This window comes from Neovison vison, chromosome 3 (genome assembly GCF_020171115.1).
Source record: "Neovison vison isolate M4711 chromosome 3, ASM_NN_V1, whole genome shotgun sequence".
Taxonomy (NCBI): domain Eukaryota; kingdom Metazoa; phylum Chordata; class Mammalia; order Carnivora; family Mustelidae; genus Neogale; species Neogale vison.
This window is the reverse complement of record NC_058093.1, coordinates 185,683,204-185,705,507: the sequence shown is the minus strand read 5'-3', so window position 1 is coordinate 185,705,507 and position 22,304 is coordinate 185,683,204. Positions and strand designations below refer to the sequence as shown.

General features: G+C 47.8%; 1 pseudogene; it reads left to right on the top strand.

Annotated features, from left to right (window-relative positions):
• Positions 1-12,081: 12,081 nt before the first annotated feature.
• Positions 12,082-21,771, top strand: LOC122903603 (annotated as a pseudogene).
• Positions 21,772-22,304: the final 533 nt, after the last annotated feature.

Sequence of the window (22,304 nt, the reverse complement as noted above, 5' to 3'; positions counted from 1 at the left end):
AGCCTCATCGGGGGAAATCCTTCATGGCCTCTTGACGCCACCCCTCCATTTGTCGGTCATCATAGAAACAAAGCCCAGCATGAGCAAACATCTGACATCCGCCCTTACTCAGGTTCTGGATATCTCGAACAAGGCGCTGCACACTGGAACTGCCTTCCGCTTGGCCCTGAATTGAACCATAGCTTGTGTTTAAAATGCCATCCTCACCCGACTGGTCTGCAAGCCCTCTTGATAGGGAATTCTGGGGCCAAATGCAGAGTCTGAAACACCCTGATCACCTTCTTCCAGGAAGATGCCGAGTCGATGGTCCTGAGTCAGAAGATTCAACCTGACATGTCCCTACAACCTCATTGGAACCCTATATTATGTTTTCAGGTATCTGGCCTGAGAGGCCTATTCTGGAATACCAATATGATACAACATATGGTCCCTGAGCCCCACAATGAAACATCTGACACAAAGGGAATACGTGCTCTTGGACCTGTGTCAAACCCTCAGGGTAGATGAATCCTGCATGGCCACTTAGCCACCAGCGTTTCTAAGATCTCCCTGGAACAAACCAGCATTGTTACCCATGTTCATGAGATTCCATGTCAAAATAAGTCCTTGGTCCTTCGCCCCATAGCCACCAGAATGAACCTGCCATGTTCCTAAGCTGCAATGGTCAGTGGAGGTGTGGTATCCAGACATCCATATGGGAGTGCTCTGCTACAAACTTTCCACATGGGGGACCATGGAGACAACAAACCAGAATGCCCCTGTCCAGTAGAAGGAAACCTTGCTGTTTGGAGCATCTCACATCCCCAGCGTGGGAAATCCTCCATGGCCTCTTGACACCCCTCCATTTGTCAGTCAACATAGATACAAACTCCAGCATGAGCATAAATCTGACATCTGCCCTTACTTAGGTGCTGGATTTTCGATTCAGTCACTATAGACAAGAACTGCCTTTCAGTTGACTGAGTTTAACCATAGCTTGGGTTTAAAATTCCATCCTCAACCTCCTGGTCAGCAAACCCTCTTGAGAGGGAATTCTGGAGTTACAACGCAACATTCTGTCTTCCCCATAGAAAGAAGAAGGGCCTGGTGAGACTGCCCAGACTCCACATGAGGATGGATGTGCTCAGCGCTCGAGGAAACCCCGATTTATAGGCTTCCCTGTACACTAGTGCTGTTTTTGACAGAGCCTGAGCCAAGACCTAGTGGCAGCCACCCAGAGATCGGGGCCCATATCCAGCATGAGAGACCAGCTATGGCCCAAGTCTGTCATCTCTTCCTATACTTGGTATTCAGGCATCTGTCCCCAGACTTTGCTGGAATCCCTGCCAATGGGGAAACCTGAAGTACAAAGGAGAACTCCTCCTTCCCCATGGCATGAATCCTGGCTGTTGGGATGGGTTTTCAACCCTCAGCATTGGAGCCAGCTGCATGGCCATGGAGACCACGCCCACTCATAAGGGCTGCCCTGGGCACAAGCAGGCATTGTGACCTTCAGCTTGAGCATGCTTTCAAACAAACGCTCTCAGTTGCACCACCAGGATCCTGCATTGCAGTCCTGGTACACACCTAGGCCCAAATCCTAACCCTTGGTGGGGTTTTCCTGGGGCCCAGACACGAAGCCCGTCTCTGGAATCCCTAATTTGGGGCACCCTTAAGATGGAAAACAGCACTCTTCCCTTCTCCGAGAAAGCCACCAAACTATTGGGAGCTACCAGGATCCTTGAGAAGAAAAATCTGCCATGAACCCATGAGACCACACCTGCATTCCGAGGCCATCCTGGACATACAATCCAGATACGAATCGTGTGCTTCCACCTTCGACTCATCTGATTTACAGTTCCTGATGAGCTGCCTTCCAGGTTTGCATTTGGCCTGCAATCACCTCGCCATTAACCCTAATCTGAGTTTGTGTTTGCAGACTTCCCTCCTAAAACCATGGCTCACATGACCTCCAGGATCTGGTATCTGAAGGCACAACACAGGACTGTGCCTTCGATTATCAAGGAAATTGTGCCCATTACTTTTGCCCATTACCTCTAGATTAGGAGAAACCTGCAAGGCCTCTGAGCCCAGCCCAATAATGGAGGCCGCTCTGGACGCAAATGCACAGTCTGAAACACCCTGATCAGCTCCATCCAGGTAGACACCCAGGTCAATGGTCCTGAGTCAGTAGATTGAACCTGACATGCCCCGAGGACTTCATTGGCACACTAGATTAGTTTTTCAGGTATCTGTCCTCAGAGGCCTGTTCTGGAATACGAACTTATGATACAACATACGGTCCCTGAGCCACAGAACAGAACATCTCCTCCCCGAGAAGGAAACCGTGCTCTTGGACCTGTGCCAAACCCTCAGGGTAGTTGAACCCTGCATGGTCCCTTAGCAACCAGCACATTCTATGATCTCCCTGGTAACAAACCAGCATTGTGACCCATCTTCATGAGACTCCATGTCAACTCAAGACCTCGATACAATGCCCCAGAGCCACCAGAACGAACCTTCCATGTTCCTCAGCTGCAATGGTCAATGGAGGGGTGTTTTGAGGCATCCATACGGGGTGCTCTGCTACCAAACTTTCCACATGGAGAAACCAGAGAAAACAAACCAGACCCCCCCTGTCCAGTAGAAAGAAACTTGGCTATTTGGAGCATCTCAGAAGCCCCAGCGTGGGAAATCTTCCATGGTTTCTTGACACCACACCTCCATTTGTGGCTGATCATAGACACAAACTCCAGCGTGAGCAAACATCTGACATCCGCCCTTAGTCAGGTGCTGGATATTCAAAACAGCAGCTGCACACTGGAACTGCCTTTCGTTCACAATGAATTTAATCATAGCTTTGTATTACTATTCCATCCTCACCTACTGGTCTGCAATATCTATTGAAAGGGAATTCTGGAGCCACAACGCAGTATTCTGCCTTCCACATAGAAGCAAGAAGGACCTGTTAAGTCTTCCCAGAAACTGCACATGAGGATCAATCTACTCGGCCCATGAGGCAAGACCGATTAATAATTTTCCATGGCCACTAGTGTTGTGTCTCAAGCTGTATATGGTCCCCAGAGGACGAGGCCCATATACAGCATGAGAGATCAGCCATGGCCCTAGGCCATCATCTCTACCCATCCTTGGTATTCAGGCATCTGTCCCCAGAACTTTGCTGGAATCCCTGTTAATGCTGGAACCTGAATCACAGTAGAGAACACCTCTTTCCCCATGGCAGGATTCTGGCTGTTGAAATGGGTGTCCAACCCTCAAGGTGGGAGCCAGCTGCATAGAAAAGGAGACCACGCCCACTCATGAGGGTCACCCTGGGCACAAGCAGGCTTTGTGACCCTCAGCCTGAGCATGATTTCAAACAAGCCCTCTCAGCTGCACCTCCAGGGTCCTGCATGCAATCCTGGTAAGCCACTAGGCCCAAATCCTAACCCTTGGTGGGATTTTCCAGGGGAACAGACCAAGAGCCCTTGTCTGGAATCTCTATTTTGGGGCCACCCCTATCATGGAAAACAACACTCTTCCCTTCCCGAGAAAGCCACCAACTATTGAAAGCCGCCAGGATCGTTAGAGAGGAAAAATATCCCATGGACCCATGAGACCACACATGCATTCCGAGGCCATCCTGGAAACACAAGCCAGAGAGAAAAGCCTGTGCTACCGCCTTTGAGTCACCTGATTAACAGTTCCTGACGAACTGCCCTCCATGTCTATACATTGGACCTGCGATCACTTTGCCACTAACCCTAACCCGAGTTTGTGTTTGCAGACTTCCCTCCCAAAACCATGGCTCACATGCCCTCCAGGTTGTGGTATCTAGAGCCACACCACGGGAGTGTACCTGTCTTCCCCAAGGATACTGTGCCTGTCACTATTGCAGAAATCCTATAGATTAGGAAAAACCTGCAAGGCCCCAGAGCCCACCCCAATACTGGAGTCTGCTCTGGATGCAAATGCGCAGTCTGACACACCCTATCACCTACATCCAGGCTGATAGCCAAGTCAATGGTCCTGAGACAGAAGATTGAACCTGACATGCCCCTAGGATTCATAGAAACACTAGATTATATTTTCAGGTATATGTACTCAGAGGGCTGTTGTAAATATCAATTTATGATACAACATGATCCCTGAGCCACAAAACAGAACATCTCCTGACACCAGAATGAAGCCTTGCTCTTGGACCTGTGTCAAACACTTTGGGTAGATGAATCCTGGAAACCAGCACATTCTATGATCTCCCTGACAACAAACCAGCATTGTGACCCATCTTCATGAGACTCCATGACAACTCAAGGCCTTGGTACTTTGCCCCACAGCCACCAGAACGAAACTTCCATGTTCTTCAGCTGCCATGGTCGATGTAGGTGTACTTTCCAGGCATCCAGCAGGAGTGCTCTGATACCAACTGTCCACATGGGGAACCCTGGAGAAAACAAACCAGACTCCCCTGAATGTTAAAAGGAAACCTTGCTGTATGGAGTATCTCATAAGCCCGAGAGTGGGTAATCTTCCATGGCCTCTTGAGGCCACCCATCCATTTGTTGGTTATCATAGACACAAACTCCAGCATGAGCAATCAACTGACATTCACGCTTACTCAAGTGCTGGATATTTGAATCACCTGCTACACACTGGAATTGCCTTTTGCTTGGCACTGAATTTAAAAGTAGCTTGGGTTAACAATTCCATCCTCACCCTACTGTTCAGTAAGCCCTCTTGATAGGGAATTCTGAAGCCACAACACAGCATTCTGCCTTCCCCATAGTAATAAATAGGGCCTGGTGTGTCTGCCCAGAAACCCTACATGAGGATAAATCTACTAGACCCTCGAGGGACCCCGATTTTTAGGTTGCCCTGGCCACTATTGCTGTGTCTGACAGAACCTCATCTCCGACCTCGTGTCAGGACCCAGAGGTAGGGTCCCATGTCCACAATGTGAGACTGGCCATGGCCCAGGGCTGTCATCTCTACCCATTCTTGGGTCAGGCATCTGACCCCAGACTTTTGCTGGTATCCCTGCCAATGGGGGAACCTGAAGCACAATAGAGAAATCCTCCTTCCCCATGGCAGGGATCCTGGCTGGTGGGATCGGTGTCCAAACCTCAGTGTAGTAGAGAGATGAATGGCCAAGGAGACCCGCCCACTCATGAGGCCCGCCCTGGACACAAGCAGGCATTGTGACCCCCAACCTAAGCATGCTTTCAAGCAAACGCTTTTAGTTGCATCTCCAGGATCCAGCATTGCAGGCTTGGTATGCTCCTAAGCCCAAATCCTAACACCTGGTGGGAATTTTCAGGTGCACAGAACCACAGGGCGTCTCTGGAAACCCTGTTTTGGGCACCCCTGAGATGGAAAATAGCACTCTTCCCTTCACCAAGAAAGCCACAATAGTATAGGAAGCCACTCGGATTCTTGAGAGGAAAAATCTCCCATGCATCCATGAGACCACACCTGCATTCCGTGGCCATCCTGGACACACAAGCCAGATAAAAAAGCCTGTGCTACTGCCTTCAAGGCAACTGATTTACAGGTCCTGACGAGCTGCCCTCCAGGTCTATACATTGTTCCTGCGATCATCACACTGTTAACTTTAACCCGAGTTTGTGTTTGCAGACTTCTCTCCCAAAACCATGGATCATATGTCCTCCAGGATGGGGGTCTCTGGAACCACACCATAGGACTGTGCCTGCCATCCCCAAGGAAAATGTGTCCATCACAGCTGCCCAAACCCTTGAGATAAGGAGAAACCTGCAAGGCCCCTGAGTCGACCCCAATATTGGAGGCCGCTCTGGACACAAATGTGAAGTCTGAAACATCCTGATCACCTGAACCCAGGCAGATACCCAAGTCAATGGTCCTGAGTCAGAAGAAGAACCTGACATGCCCCTATGACCTCATTGGAACCCTAGATTAGGTTTTTAGGCATCTGTCCTCAGAGTCCTGTTCTGGAGTACCAACTTATGATACAACATATGGTCCCTTAGCCCCACAAAAGAACATCTCCTGGACCCAGATGGAAGCCATGCTCTTGGACCTATGTCAAACCCTCAGGGTAGATGAATCCTACTCGACCCATAGCCACCAGCAGATTCTAAGATCTCACTGGTAACAAGCCAGCATTGTGACCCATCATGAGATTCCATGTCACCTCAAGGCCTTGGTAGTTCGCCCCAGATCCTCCAGAATGAACCTGCCATGTTCCTCAGCTGCAATGGTCAATGGAGGTGTGCTTTCCAGGCATCCATGTGGGAGTGCTCTGCTACCCAATATTTCCACATGGGGGACTCTTGAGCAAACAAACCAGACTGCCCCTGTCCGTTTGAAGGAAACCATGCTGTTTGGAGCATCTCACAAGCCCAAGTGTGGGAAATCCTCCATGGCAGCTTGTCATCTCCCCTACATTTGTCAGTCATCATAGACACAAACCACCATGAGCAAACATCTGATGTCTGCCCTTACTCTGGAGCTGGATTTTCAAATGACGCTGCACACTGGAAATGCCATTTGCTTGCCACTGAATTGATCCATAGCTTGGGTTTACAATTCCATCCTCACCCTACTGGTCTGCAAGCCCTCGTGATAGGGAATTCTGCAGCCACAACGCAGCATTCTGCCTTCTCCATAGAAAGAAGAAGAGCCTGGTGAGTTTGCCAAAAAAACCCACATGAGGATCTATCTACTCAGCCCTCAAGGGAACCCCGAATTATAGACAGTCCTGGCCCCTCGTGCTGTGTCTGACAGAGTCTAAGCCCTGCCCTCGTGTCAGCCACCCAGAGATCGGGGCCCATATCCAGCATGTGAGACAGACCAAGGACCAGGCCCGTCATCTCTGCCCATCCTTGGTACTCAGGGAACTGTCCCCAGACCTTTCTTGGAATCCCTACCAATGGGGGAACCTGAATCACAATAGATAAATCCTCCTTCCCCATGGCAAGATTCCTGGAAGTTGGGAAGGGTGTCCAACATTCAGAGTGGTAGACTACTGCATGGCCATTGAGACCACGCCCACACTTGAGGGCCGCCCTGAGCAAAATCTGGCATAGTGACCCTCACCTGAGCATGCTTTCAAACAAAGCTCTCAGTTGTACCTCCAGGACTGGCATTGGATGCTTGGTAAGCCCCTAGGCCCAAATAATAACCCTTGGTCGGATTTTCCAGGTGCCAAGACCAGAGCCTGTCTCTGGAATCGCTGTTTTGGGGCACCCCTAAGATGGAAAACAGCACTCTTCCCTTTCCCAAAAAAGCCACAAAACTATGGGGAGCCACCAGGATCCATAGAGAGGAAAAGTCCCCCATGGACCGATGAGAACACACCTGCATTCCGAGGCCATCCTGGACACACAATCCAGAGAGAAAAGCCTGTTCTACTGCCTTCCAGTCACCCTAATTACAGTTCCAAACGAGCTGCCCTCCAGGTCTATGCATTGGGCCTGAGATCACCTCACCACTCACTCTAATCCGAATTTGTGTTTGCAGCCTTCTCTAACAAAAATATGGCACACAAGGCCTCCAGGATGGGGTCTCTGGATCCAAACCACAGGACTGTCCCTGCCATAACCAAGGAAACTGCCAGTCACAGTTTCCCAAAAACTCTAGATTAGGAGAAACCTGCAAGGGCCCTGAGCCCACCCCTTATTGCTGGCCACTCTGGACGCAAATGCAAAGTCTGAAACACTCTGATCACCTACATCCAGGGAGATAGCCCAGTCAAAGATCGTGAGATAGAAGATTGAAACTGAAATGCCCCTAGGCCCTCAATGGAATCCCATTAGGTTTTCAGGTATCTGTCCTCAGGGACCTGTTCTGGAATACCATTTTATGACACATCATGTGGTCCCTGAGCCACATGACAGAACATCTCCTGTCCCCAGGAGTATACCGTGCTCTTCGACCTGTGCCAAACCCTCAGGGTAGGAGAATCCTGCATGGCACCTTAGCAACCAGCACATTCTAAGATCTCCTTGGTAACAAACCAGCATTGTGGCCCATCTGCATGAGATTCCATGTCAACTCAAGGCCTTGGTACTTCGCCCCAGAGCCACCAGAATGAACCTGCCATGTTCCTCAGCTTCAATGGTCAATGGAGGTGTGCTTTCCCGCATCCATGCCAGAGAGCTCTTCTTCACAATCTTTCCACATGGGGGAACCTAGAGCAAACAAACCAGATTTCACCTGCCCAGTACAAGGAAATGTTACTTTTTGCAGCAGTTCTCAGGTCTCAGCATGTGAACTCCTCCATGGCCTCTGGACGCCACCCCTCTATTGGTTGGTCATCATACACATAAACTCTAGTGTGAGCAAACATGTGACTTCCACCCTTATTCCAGTGTTGGATGTATTGAATAAGTCGCTGCACATTGGAACTGCCTTCTGCTTGGCAATGAATTGAACCATAGCTTGTGTTTACAATTCCATCCTCAACCGACTGGTCCCCAAGCCCTCTTGATAGGGAAATCTGGAGCCACAACACAGCATTCTGCCTTCCCCATCAAATGAACAAATGTCTGGGAGTCTGGCCAGAAACCCCACATGAGGATCAATCTGCTTGGCCCTCGAGTCAATCCCTATTTATTCATCTGCAACTTGCCTTTTCCCAGTGTTACTTCGGGACTTTGCCCTTGATGTGTATGTAGAGCTAAATTAACCCTATGAGACGCTTCTCTCGTGTGCTCCCTGCGTGACCCTCACATCTCACAGCATCCCCCACCCCATGTGACTGTCATGTCCCACAGAGTGCCCCCATGTGTGACCGTCACATTCGTGGATCACACCTGCCCGTGTGACTGTCACGTTCGGTAGATCGCCCCTGTGTGACTGTCACCATTGTGTGCAGGCCTGTGGCAGTCTTACTAGTGTACGGGAAGGGTTAGTGTTAGGTTTAGGGTTAGGGTTAGATTTTTAACAGTTTTATCTTTTCAAAGAACTGGTTTTGTCTTTGACTTTATTTGTTCATCTGATTTCTGTTTTATTGATTTCTGCTTTTATCTTTATTTCTTTCACCCTTTGGGTTTAATTTTCTCTTCCTGTTGTCAGGGTGTCTGGGACCCCACAAGGCAGGCCGGACGGGATGGCGGCTGGCGATGAGCCAGTGCGGTCGGGCTTTAGAATGAACAAGCTTCATCCGAATGAGGAAGCAATCCTCATTGGACCAGGCGCCTGCATGCTCTCTGCGTGATCTCTGCATGCCCTCTATGCTTCAGTGCAGTGTCCATGCACCTAACTCATGTAACCTGTTGTGATTTGCTGACCATGATTATATAACTGGGAGGGGCCGGGAGGACCAGTGTGAGTGAGCAGCGGCCGCAGCTGCAGCAGGACAGCTGGCTGGCGGATTGGGGCCTCGTGCAGGGAACCTCACGGGGCGGGCAGGCGCCGTACCCCCTGCCTGGCCGCCTGCGCCTGGGGGGAAAACAGCCCACATGCGACAGGACCAGCAGCATGAGCAGCGGCTATAGCAGCCTGGAGAAAGAAAAGTGCGAGGAGCCGCCGCCGCCACCACCGCCAGCGCCGCCGTGCCGGAGCCAAGGGGACCCAGGCCGCCGCCCCGCCATGCCTCCTGCTCGCCGCCGGCTCCGTGTCCTCGGAGAGCGCCCCAGGGCAAGCCCCACGCTGGCCAGCAGGGAAGAAGCATCCTCCGGAGTGTAAGAAGCTAGCATGCAAGAATAAAAGAGCTTTCTTTAACTACGTGTCGTGTCTCTCTGCAGGTGGAGTGAACGCGATAAGTGGTGCCGAAACCCGGGAACCTGAAACTACATTAAGGTAAGCAAATCGTAAGGTAAGCAAATAAATCTAAGAAAAGGCAGCCTTGATGTTCACGGTCTTGCGACTATCCGAACATGCGAAACGCGGTTCAGTAACTTTAAAACTAGGCACGCGAAAAGCGGCCATTAAAACTGAAACTAAACTAGGCACGCGAAAAGCGGCCACTAAAACAGAAGCGATACATAAGTGAAGAGAAATTATGGGCTCAGAGATATCCAGAGCCCGTATGGAAGGACCCCTAAAGATTCTGTTAAAGGCTAAGGGGACGCCCCTAAAAACCTCCTCAGCAAGGAGATTTTTACAAACAGTAGAGGATATCGCCCCTTGGTTTTTAGATGAGGGACTATTAAATATCCCACAATGGGAACATTTGGGGGAAGACTTACAAAAGCCTAACAAAAAAACTCATCTGCCTTCTGGTACCATGGCTATATGGACTCTAATAAAATGTTGTTTAACTTCACCCAAAGTACCCTTTGATCCTACTACTGCCACTAACAACTTTTCAAAAATCCTTTTACCTGGCCCCCTAGCTGGACAGGTTGCCAAAGCAAACTCACTCCACACTGTGTCTTCACAAATTGTGATTTCACCTTCTCCCCCAAAATTCCTAATTTCACTAATTCTTCTTTCTCTGGATATAACTTCTCCTTTGGGAACCCCACACAGGGTGTTCCCGCCAATCCTTTTGACTCCTGGTTGCTCTGCTCCAAGAAGGGTGCTTGCACTCAACTCAATGGTTTGGCGTTCCTAAACAGAGGCAGTTTTAAAAATTGTAGTTATGTATATAACATGTATATAATACTAGTAACCCTTTTGAAACTGATGTAAATGTCAACTGCTCTAAGGGCCCAACCATTCCGTTTGCTCCTACCCCAGTATGTGTTTGGGCTCCGTTTGTCTTCATTTTATCCAATTATTCTCATGTCAGTAATAATAGCTTGGGTTGTACCCAGAATAATGATTCTTGTGTTATATCTAGTTGCTGGAATGGTTCTGTATATGATTTGGCTATACTTGCTCGTATTCCAACCTATATCCCTTTTCCAGTAAAAGTACAGAACAAGGACTTAACAGTAATGCTACGAGTAAAAAGGGACTTTGGAATTACTGCTGCTGTCATTACGGCAATAGCTGTAATGGCCACCTCATCAGCAGCTGCTGGAACAGCTCTGGCACTGTCTGTGCCCACTGCTTAAGCGCTCAACAATCTTACCAGCTCCACAGCAGCGGCCCTCTCTACACGAAGTGCCATTAATGAACACCTCCATAGGGGCATCATGCTACTGAACCAAAGGGTGGACCTCCTACAAGAACGAATGAACATCATTTCAGAGGTCCTGACTTCTACATATGTGACCTCTATGACAGGACTTTGTATCACCAGCACACAATATACCAACTTATCTCGGGCAGCCAATATTTCCAAACATCTAGGAACTTTGCTCAACGGTACATGGACCTTTGAGTTTGATAACCTTGCTCAAACCTTACTGCAGGAGATATCCTCCCTCAATGACTCGAGGGTTGATATAGCCAAAGCCATGGACTTCTATCATGGGTGAACAATGGGCGGGCGTTGGGGCGTTGTTTATATTATTTGGCCTGGGTTTTCTCCTCTTAATCTGTTTCCTTATGTGCATACGAGTGTCGGCTCAGTGAGACCGCCTAATATTCCAACAAGCCATGGTTGCCTTAGAAACAGGCAGCTCCCCTGAAGTCTGGCTTAGTATGCTAGACTGGTAGTCAAAGATGGGTAATGTAGGAGGTGGCCGCATACCAACCTAAGACAGAAGCTGTAGCATGCTCTACAGTCTTTGAGGACGGGTAAGGATATGAGCCAACCCCTCAACTTAAGACAGGCATGGTCTCTTGCCAGCCCTTTAAACAAAAATAAAAAGGGGGAGCTGTCGGTGTGTCCGGGACCCCACAAGGCAGGCCGGACGGGATGGCGGCTGGCGATGAGCCAGTGCGGTCGGACTTTAGAATGAATAAGCTTCATCTGAATAAGGAAGCAATCCTCATTGGACCTGGCGCCTGCATGCTCTCTGTGTGATCTCTGCATGCCCTCTATGCTTTAGTGCAGTGTCCATGCGCCTAACTCATGTAACCTGTTGTGATTGGCTGACCATGATTATATAACTGGGAGGGGCCGGGAGGACCGGTGTGAGTGAGCAGCGGCCGCAGCTGCAGCAGGACGGCTGGCCGGCGGCCCGGGGCCTCGTGCCGGGAACCTCACGGGGCGGGCAGGCGTGGCACCCCCTGCCTGGCCGCCTGCGCCTGGGGGGAAGGCAGGCCACATGCGACAGGACCAGCAGCATGAGCAGCGGCTACAGCAGCCTGGAGAAAGAAAAGCGCGAGGAGCCGCCGCCGCCAGCGCTGCCAGCGCCGCTGTGCCGGAGCCGAGGGGACCCAGGCCGCCGCCCCGCCGTCCCTCCTGCTCGCCGCCGGCTCCATGTCCTCGGAGAGCACCCCAGGGCAAGCCCCGCGCCGGCTAGCAGGGAAGAAGCATCCTCCGGAGTGTAAGAAGCTAGCATGCAAGAATAAAAGAGCTCTCCTTAACTACGTGTCGTGTCTCTCTGTGAGCGGAGTGAACGCGATATCTTGTAGCATCTTTGATGGAAATTTGCAACACTGACTTGAACATTTCTTCTCTAGTACATGTGTTCAAAACTATGACTTTTCCTCTTGCCCTCAGTTTTCTTGCCTTACACACTTAACTATGTTGTATTTTTATTTTTGATCAGTTAAAATACTTGGTAATATGTCACAGTGGAAATCGGATAGTTTCTGGGCTATTCAGAAGTGCTATTTCAGGAGATTTAGGGATTTTTATTTATCTCTTTGTTATTTAATTTTGGTTTGCTTATGTTTGGTCAGAAAATATGCTCTGTACAATTTCAGTCTTTGGAAATGTATTCAGGCGTGCTTTGTGGCCTAGTCAGGTGGGCTGTTGTGAGCGCCCCACACGCACCCACAAAGAATCTGTTTTCTGCAGTTGGTGGTTTTCTATAAATGTCATTAAGGTCAAATGTGTTACTAGTATTGTTCAAACATTTGTGTCCTTTCTGCTTTATTGCCCACTTGTTGTGTCGTTATCGAGCGGGATGAGCTTCAGAAATTCCCACTATGGCTGTGCCGGGTCACTCATGAGTTATGTGTCTGACTCACAGTTTTGGCTCTGGTCATGATCTCAGGGTCGTAGGGTCAAGTGCCCCCCTCCCCTTCTGGGTTCTGTTTCTCTCCCTCTGCCGCTCCCTGCACTTGCTTAGACACCTGCTCTCTCTCTCTCTAAAATAAATAAATACAATTTTAAAGAAATTTCCACTATGATTGTGGGTTTGTCTTTTTTTTTAACTTCCTTTTGCATCTGTCACTTTTTGCTTCACGTATTTTGGATCTGTTATTTGACATATACATTCAGGATAGTTTTTACTTTCTAAACTAATTGACTTTTTTATTTTTATGAAATCTCTTTTTTACCTAGTACTTTTTTGGTCTTATATCTAGTTTATCTTATATTAATATTGGTGTACCAACTTGCCTGGTGCACATACACCTCTATTTTGAATCGAAAACCTTATATTTAAAATGTTTCTGTTGTAAAATGCTGTAGAAATGTCCGTTTCTTTCCTGTCGGTAATCTCTGCCCTTTAATTAGAGTATTTAGTCCGTTAACATTGAACATGTTGACTGATGTGGTTGAGTTGGCCATCTTGCTGTTTTCCCTTACTTTTTGGTACCTTTCTCCTGTGTTACCTCTGTTTGGATTAAAAAATTATTGCTAATAATGCCACATTGTCTCCTTTGTTGGTTTTGCACCTGTATCTTTTACTAATATTTTAGTGGTTACCAAGAAACTGTGATGCACATCTTTAACCCACCCCAGTGCTGTTTGTGTCTGACCACTTCACAGCATAAGACACCTCCACATTAGCTCTACTTACTTGCCCCTAGTTTTGTGCTATTTGTGCTCTTGTAACATCTGTCATAAACCCCACAATAAATAATTAGTGTCTCCTTATACTATTAAAAGTCTTTCTTACGGAGTATAAGAAATAGTCTTGTTTTCCCACATGTTTGCTTTTTTTGGCGTCTCTACACCTGTCGCTCTGGCAAAAAATTAAAGACCATGATGGCGCCCATTGCCGTGAGTAGTCGCTGGAGGGTGCTGTCTGCTTCACTGGAGAAGTGTGGGCGCCGCACCCTGTACGGAAGAGTCTTGCAAATGTGTGAATAAAAAGCTTGTGGTCCAGCCTCGGTCATCTGTCTCCTAGAAATAAAATGTCACACGAGAGTAAATGTGTATGAATGTTGTGGCCACACCGTGGTAGAGAGCTGGACACCAGGAGAACGTCCATTAGTCAAGGATGACTGAGGAATCAGGAATAATTCTTATTGCAGAATATTGTACGTTTGTTGAAATTTGTAAGTTAGGATTCTAAGAATTGGGAAGTTTCTCACAAGGTATTATGTTAGTAAAAAAGGCAAAAAAAGTGTCACATCCTTCTCAAATAACTTTGTCAAAAGAACAACTGTGCATGTGTATGAGTGTGTGCATGCGTGTAAATACATGGCATCTTAATCTGTCATTTCCCACTCCGAAGTTTATCTTGAGAAAATTATCATGACAGACAAAATGATATTTTTTAGAAAGTTTGTCTTAGGGGCGCCTGGGTGTCTCAGTGGTTTAAGCCTCTGTCTTTGGCTCAGGTCATGATCTCAGGGTCCTGGGATCGAGTCCAGCATTGGGATCTCTGCTCAGTGGGGAGGCTGCTTCCCTCTCTCTCTCTGCCTGCCTCTCTGCCTACTTGTGATCTCCCTCTGTCAAATAAGTAAATAAAAATCTTTAAAAAAAATTCATCCTAACATAATTTGTAAAAGTATAAACTGGAAATAGTTTAAGGGTACCAAACTAGGAAATCAGTTAAATTAGTTATGATAATTCACAGACTATTACCAAATGTTAGGAAGAGGTATTTAGAAATAATTTAACAAGGAGGAAAAATGTTAGGAATATAATAAGTGAGTGTTACACCCAACTAATGAATCATTGGATGCTACATAGAAAACTAACGATGTACAGCATGTTGGCAAATAGAACTTAATAAAAAAATAATTTAATAAGTGGGACACATACCACAAGGCAGAATTTCATGATCCCAGTAAACACTCTGTATGCACATGCTACGTGTACACTTAAAAGGGGGCCTGGGGTGCCTTGGTGGCTCAGTAAGTTGAACGTCCAAGTCTTGGTTTTGGCTCAGGTGATGACCTCAGGGTCATGAGGTCGAGCCCTCTGTCAGGCTTGTGCTCAGCAGGGAATTGGATTGAAATTCTCTCGCTCCCTCTCTGGCCACTCTCCCACCCAGGAGTGCTCTTTCTCACTCTCAAAGTAAATAAATCTTAAAAATAAAGCCCGAGGGATGCCTGGGTGACTCCATTAAGTGTTTGCCTTCAGCTCAGGTCATGATTCCAGGTTCCTGGGACTGAGTCCTGTTTTGGGCTCCTTGCTCGATGGGGAGGCTGCTTCCTCTCTGTATGCTCTGTCTGCCCCTCCTCCTGCTTGTACTCTCTCTCTCTGACAGTAAATAAAGAAAATCTTGGGGAAAAAAAGCCTGAAAAAAATATAAATGTTAACTTGTTAAGCATCATTATTTCTTACCAGTGGGTGAGAATAAAGATGGTTTTAATTTTCCTCTGTGTACACTTGTGCTTCACATATTTTCCAAAGAACATGAATTATGTATATGTTTAGGAAACTTCTTTAAAAATGCACATATTGGGACGGAGTTGCTGCATTGAACTGGAACACGGGCTTGGAGGTTCTGCCACCTCCAGTGGACTTCTTCCAGACAAGCCTCTTCTGACAGAAAGTAGAGACTGGGCAGTGTGTGGTCTCAGGCTCCCCTTTTGGGTCCTGAGCAGTCTATATGAGCAGACTTACTGTCCAAGTCAGACCATGAGGGTTGGGCCTGGCCCCTGGCACCTTCTGGAAGTCTGCCCAGTTCTGTCCTTCAGTCTGTAGAGGTCCAGAGAACATGAGGCCTAGAAGCAGGTCTTCTTTCTCTTGGGGCCAGTCACCACTTTCAGAAGGAGTTGCTGGTGATCAGCATCAGTCACCAAGTAGACACTAAAAGTGCCTTTTTCTTACTTATTTGATGTACTTCTTAGGATGCAAGTAATTTTGTACTAGAGACGAAAAGGAGAAGTGGAATAAGGGTGAGATCCCTTGATTCTGCTGGTGAAGATGACCCAAATTTTGTGATTAACCATGGTCACGAGGCTCTTCATTTGAAACTCCTGATAACCAAAGGTTACAGGTTGTTAGGATGGACACAGAGAGAAGCCCCACAGTCATCCTCTGTTCTTTCCTTGGTTTTGAGCGGAAGGGAGAAGTGTGGTAGAGTGTGGTGACCGGGAGCAGCTCCAGGAGGGTGTGCAGCCAGAAGAGTTCATGGCCATTGCAGACTATTCTGTGATGACCAGACGCAGGTAACCCTACACACTTGCTTACAGGCAGGGGCCTCGGACCCTGGGTTCATGTTTTATGGATTTGGCTAAATGGCATGCTAGATGACAGAATCAGATAAGAATTTTGAATAAGTCATACCAAAGTTAAGTAAAGAAGTATTCAGATGTTTAGAGCCAATTGAGACCCGTGAGTGATCCTTCTTTTCCCAGACTAACAGATTCTGATGCCAAGCCTTAGGTGAAAGATATCTGGGTGAGGAATGGGGGAAGGAAGCACCTGTTGCAGTTTCTTTTTAGAAACCTTGATTTAGAACCTATTCTAGTTAATAAACATTAAGGCTATAAAATAAAAATACTGACTTGAAGATGGTGGCTCAGATGGTTAAGCATCTGCCTCTTGATTTCAGCACAGGTCAGGATCTCAGGGTTGTGAGGTCAAGTTCAGCACTGGGCTCCATGCTCAGTGCTCAGTGGGGAGCCTGCTGTAGGTCCTCTCTCCCACTCCCTCTGGCCTTCCTCCCACTCCCACTCTCTCTCTCTCAAATAAATAAAACTTTAAAAAAGATACTGACTTGAATGTAGTTTTTTCTACTCCAGTAAGTGAATCAGCTGCCACATAGCCGAGTTATAGCAAAGAGGCGATAGAGAAATTCTGTCTTAAGTTGATCAAAAATGTTTAATCTTTCCTTTAAAAAATATCAGTTATGCTATGCTTTCTTTCATGTAGATGTTCCACAAAAGTCTCTCAATGTTGGTATCATTTTCAGAAATTGTGAGTTTGTGTAATTACCCATTGAGTCTTTTAAAATAGCTGATTTGGGCCCCAATGATGGGGGGGCTTATACTGAGCCACTATTGAAATACCAACTACAGGTTTTTCTTGAATTTTGACTTCTTCATATGTTTTTATCCAGCTCAGCTTTTTGAGAGGAGAAAAAATTCTCATCCTGAGGCAGACAACTGCTGATTGGTGGTGGGGCGAGCACAGGGGCTGCTGTGGGTATGTACTTGCAAACCACCTCAGGAAGCACCTGGAGGATTGTGACCCTGAGGACATGTGGCAGGACGAGGAGTACTTTGGCAGCTATGGAACCCTGGTACGGCTGGGGCTATGGAGGTGGCGGTTTCCTGCCTCAGCTTTCAAGTTAGCTTCAGCTGGGCTGCTCCTCTTCATGGCTTAGCACAGGGTGCACAGAAGTTTTCTTTGGCTCAGCAGGGCGTGTGGCTCCTCGGCTTTGCCATCGTGGTGTGTGAGTGGCTGTAAGACCATGAGGAAATGAGCAAACCCTTACCCTAACCAATTAAAAAATGTGAAAGCCATTCTTAGCTGGCAGACCCTACAAAAGCATGTGGTGGGCTGGAGTGTCCCATGGTGGTTTAGAGATGTTATCTGAACAATGAGATTATGAAATTTTCTCAATATTTAAAATAAAGTAACACATTTTATTTTAAAAATAAAATACAAAAATGTTACATAAACCAACAATAATAACTCTAAATAAATAAATAGGTTATTAGTTTTTTTAAAGTTTTTCCCCAGTTGGGACAAAGACCCATAACTGTATGGTCTAGGTAGACCCTGTTTACATCTTAAAGCTAGACAAAAACTGATGCGTGCTGAATAAACATCACAGACAGGATGTTGGGTGAAAGAAGCAAGACATGAAAGAATAACTTTTGATTCAGTTATGTAAAGTTAAAAAGCAGTGTTGGAAGATGTTTATGAAGGGAAGCGACCAGGGAGCTCGTTCTCTGGGAGTCAGGATGGTGGTTCCTGTTGCCAGCACGTCTGGTGGCAGCAGCCTTAAAATAACGGCCATACCAGCAAAGTGGGCTTCTTCGGGAGAAGCGGAGGAACTGCAGGGCAGGACAAGAGCCCCGTGGGGAACTGCAGGCCGGTCTGGAGAACCAAGGCCAGGAAGCTTTTCGTTAGGGTGGAGCTGTGTGGAAGGAACGCCCTCTGAAGGGCGGTGGCAACTTTTCATTGGCCAAATGTGGCAGTTTCTCATTGGCTGCACTGTTGCTAGGCCAAGAGAAGATCTTCCTCCTGCGGGGGTAGTAAACCTGCTTTCTTTCACAGTCCGCCATGGTGGACTGGTAGTGGGTAGCACTGAGCCGGCCCAGACCTTGTGGCGTCCCTCTCCGCGCTCGGTGAGGTTGGCTTTCCTGGCTGCAGGGCCGGGCTGGGAAGGTGTGGGGTGCCGGCAGGCATCTGCTGTCATTGCACGAGTGCTTGCTGTATAACCCACAAGCTGCAGGGCCCTTTCTCATGTACGTTTTTGGTAGGTGTGTCCCATTTCATGGTTCAACATGTTACAGTAAAGGAAAATCCCTTGATGTATGTATATGATTAGAGCTTTCAGACTTACTTTTCTGAAAGATTTTATTTACTTTCTGATTTGTCAGGAAGAGAGAGCGGGCACAAGCAGGGGGAGCAGCGGGCAGAGGAAGAAGCAGACTCCCGAGGGGCAGGGAGCCCGATGTGGGACTCGATCCCAGGACCCTGGGATCATGATCCGAGCTGAAGTCAAATGCCTAACTGAGGCACTCAGGCATCTGTAGAGCCTTCAGACAATCAAGAGTATCTTATTGATTTTAAAAAGGCCCTATTGGTGGTTTGCTTGATTAACAGCTTTGCCCCACGACAAGCAGTGCTCTAATGGGTTTTCTCTTATAGAAATCTTGCGAAACTTCTGCTAGAATTTCTCTTGGGTAAATTTGTAGGGTGTATGTGTTTTTTCACTTTGGCGGGTTTTGCCAGTTTCCTCTCCAGAAAGATTGGCAATTGTATACCACCAGTGTACATGAATCCTCGTTTCCCAACCACACATCGCTAAAGTAAATAGATCTCTCATCTTAAAGGTGAAACATGGCATTTCTTGATTTTGATTTCCATTTTTAAAGTCAAATTGGTCATCTTCTATATTTTGTTGGCCTTTTCTATTTCTTCTTTTTTTTGGTAAACTTTCATATAATTTGCTCATTTTTCTTTTTATTTTTGTCAGGTTATATGTACACCTTAGCAACCTAGTTCTGACTTTCTGTCAAGGTGGACTATTCAGGTGGGATGGTTGAATATTGATTGTGTCTCCTCTGACCCTCAGTCTTTTGTTTCTCAGTGCTGAGTGTCTTTGTGACACTCATGGGCTCATGAAGGCCCTGTGCAGACTTCCTATCTGTGCTGACGAGGTCTGGGTAGCTTCAGTGTCTGCCTTGCAGCCAAACTATATCTACACTGGGTGCTCTGCAGCTCGAGACCTGAAAAGTTGGGCGTGGGGGCCAGTGTTGTGGGTGCAGCCATTCTGGGCTCTGACTTCCACCCATGGTTTCATGAACCATTTGGAGGACCCTTTCTTTTTTTTCTCTGGGGATTGGCGTGATTCCCATGGGGTTTTATGTTATCTTGGGTTTCATGTGTTTTCCTCCCTCTGGACATTGCTGGAGACCTTGAGCTCACCCTTGTGGGTTCGTCAGCTCCCTCCAGAGCTGTAGTTTCATGAGGGGCCAGTGTGCCTCCTCTGGCATCTCTCTTGGTGGATACTTGGCCAAGTGGTAACTGGTGGGGAATTTGGTGGTTCCTCCTGTCTCCAGTGGGAATAGTGGTCAGGAGAGCAGTGTCTGCTCCACTTCCTGAGTGGTCTACCCGCCTGTGTGCTCATCCGGCTCTTGGGGAGGTATAGGGTGAAGCTGTAGGTAGCATCACACTGAACTGAAAGGATTCCAGAAAATTCCATTTCATTTCTTCACTGTTGTGTTTTTATATGCCAGCATATTTAGGTCTTCGGGATTTGTGTTTTTTTATTCTTTGTTGCTTGTATTTTTAGGCATGTGTGGTGGGCTCAAGGAGCTTATTAGCTCAGACTCTGATCTTCCTTCTTAAACCAGAGCTCAGCACAGTTCATATTACAGGCAGTGATTCCTAATGTGTATTTCCTCTAGAAACTTCACTTGGAAATGTTGGCAGACCAGCCGCAGACAACTAAATACCACAATTTATCATGCAAAATAAAGAATCCCTGAACGATAAAGTGATTCTAGATGTCGGCTGCAGAATGGGGATCATCAGCCTCTTTTGTGCCCACTATGTGCAGCCTAAAGCCGTGAGTAAGAAACAGCTCTCCTTCAGTAGCTTCAAGCTGAGTCTGGGGACGTGTTGTTCACATGCAAAGGCATCATGTTGGTGAAATGGGCAATGTGTTCTTGTGGGCTGAGCCTGTCGGCAGTCATGACCTCGGCATGCTGAGTCACCAGCAGCACCGAGTAGAGTAGAATAGAGCAGAGAATATCGGAGTTGCGTGCTGTCAGATGTTTTTTGTAACATGCTTATCAGCTAGAGGAACACGTGTCTGTGTGCTGGGGCTGGACCGCTTGTGTAGGTCACAAGCATTATCCCTGTGTTATCCCTATCCATGTGTTATCCATGTGTTATCCCTGCACCAAGCAAGGACCACCTGGCAGGGATAGGACAGACCTCTCTCCATGATGCATGCTGGGGTCCTTTCTCCTCTTCCCTGCAGAGCATGTGTGAGGCTCCAGAGTTGAAGCCTCTGAAATGCCCCTGACACAGGTGGGTGAAATTCTAGTTTATACGGGAAACTGCAGGACAGTGATGACTGGAATTAAGATTCTATTGGAACAAAGACGTAACACTCAGGACCTTCCAGTGACAACCTGGGCTTGAAGCTGTCTCAGCCACTGGTACCCTTAAAGTCCAACCGTTCTCAGGGTGGAGTGGGAAACTCTGGATTATGTGGCTGTGTGTATGGGAGCTGGGTCACAGTGTCTGGCCCACAGGGCCTCTGCGACGGGTACCCTGTGTGCATGCAGACTCTTCTGTCCTCCAGCAGTCCCCATCTGTCTTAGGCAGAAGGTGGAGTTAAGATGGGAGGTAGCTCCCTTGTCAGGGCTCGTCTGTTGGAGATCTGTCCCTGCTATCCAGCACACCTCTTTCCTTCTGTCGCTGTTTTCTTTGAGGCTGCCTCTGGCTTGGCTGGAGCCTTGGGCCCAGGGAGAGTGGATGCCAGCCTGCTCTGTTGGTGGGACTCTTGCTGATGGTCCTTCTGTGACATGCAGATGTATGCAGTGGAGGCCAGTGAGATGGCCCAGCACACAGGGCAGCTGGCTATGCAGAATGGCTTTGCCAACATCATCACTGTGTTCAAGCAAAAGGTGGAGGATGTGGTGCTGCCAGAGACGGTGGACGTGCTGCTGTCCGAGTGGATGGGGACCTGCCTGCTAGTAAGGGGCACCGGGCCACGGGGGATGGCCGTTGATGGCAGCTGGGTCATGCAGGATGGCCGTGGATGGGCGCTGGGCCATGTGGGATGGCCGTGGATTGTGCCAGGGAAGTGCAGATCCCATGGAGGGGTGTGGACTGGATTTGGAGGTGCTGTTGTGAGCAGAACATCTTGGGGCGAGCCATGGCTGTCGTGCTGAATGAAGCCACCTGGTGGTTGTCAGGGTACTGTCTTCTGTTCTGTGCTGGATGGCCATGAGCCACGACGCCCTGCCATCCGTGATGTGGATGGACCTTGAAGGAATTATGCTAAGTGAAATAAGTCAGACAGAGACATATTTTATGGTCTCATTTATACGTGGAATCTAAAACCAGCAGCACAAAACTCGCCCACCAGACTCCTAGTAAAAGAGATCAAATTTGTGGTTAGTGGAGGGAGGGAGGTTGAGGGGAGAAAGGATTGGAGGGCTGTGGTTGAAAGGTACAGACTTTCAGGTACCACACAGGTGAGCACTGAGGCCATCACATACAGTGTGGCAACCCCAGTGACACTGCTGTGAGATGCACGAGACATTCTTACCAGAGGACCGTCGAACCTCGAACAACATGGGTTTGAACTGTGTGGGCTCTGTTATACATGGGATTTTTTTTTTATAAATATAGGACAGTGGTTTATGATTTTAACATTTTCTTTTCTCTAGCTTACTTTGTCAGAACGCAGTACACAATAGAAATAATGTAAAATGACTGTTGACTGTTTATGCTCCTGTTTAGGCTTCAGGTCAGTGTAGCCTATTAGGAATCTAGTTTTTGGGAGTCAAAGGTTCTGTGT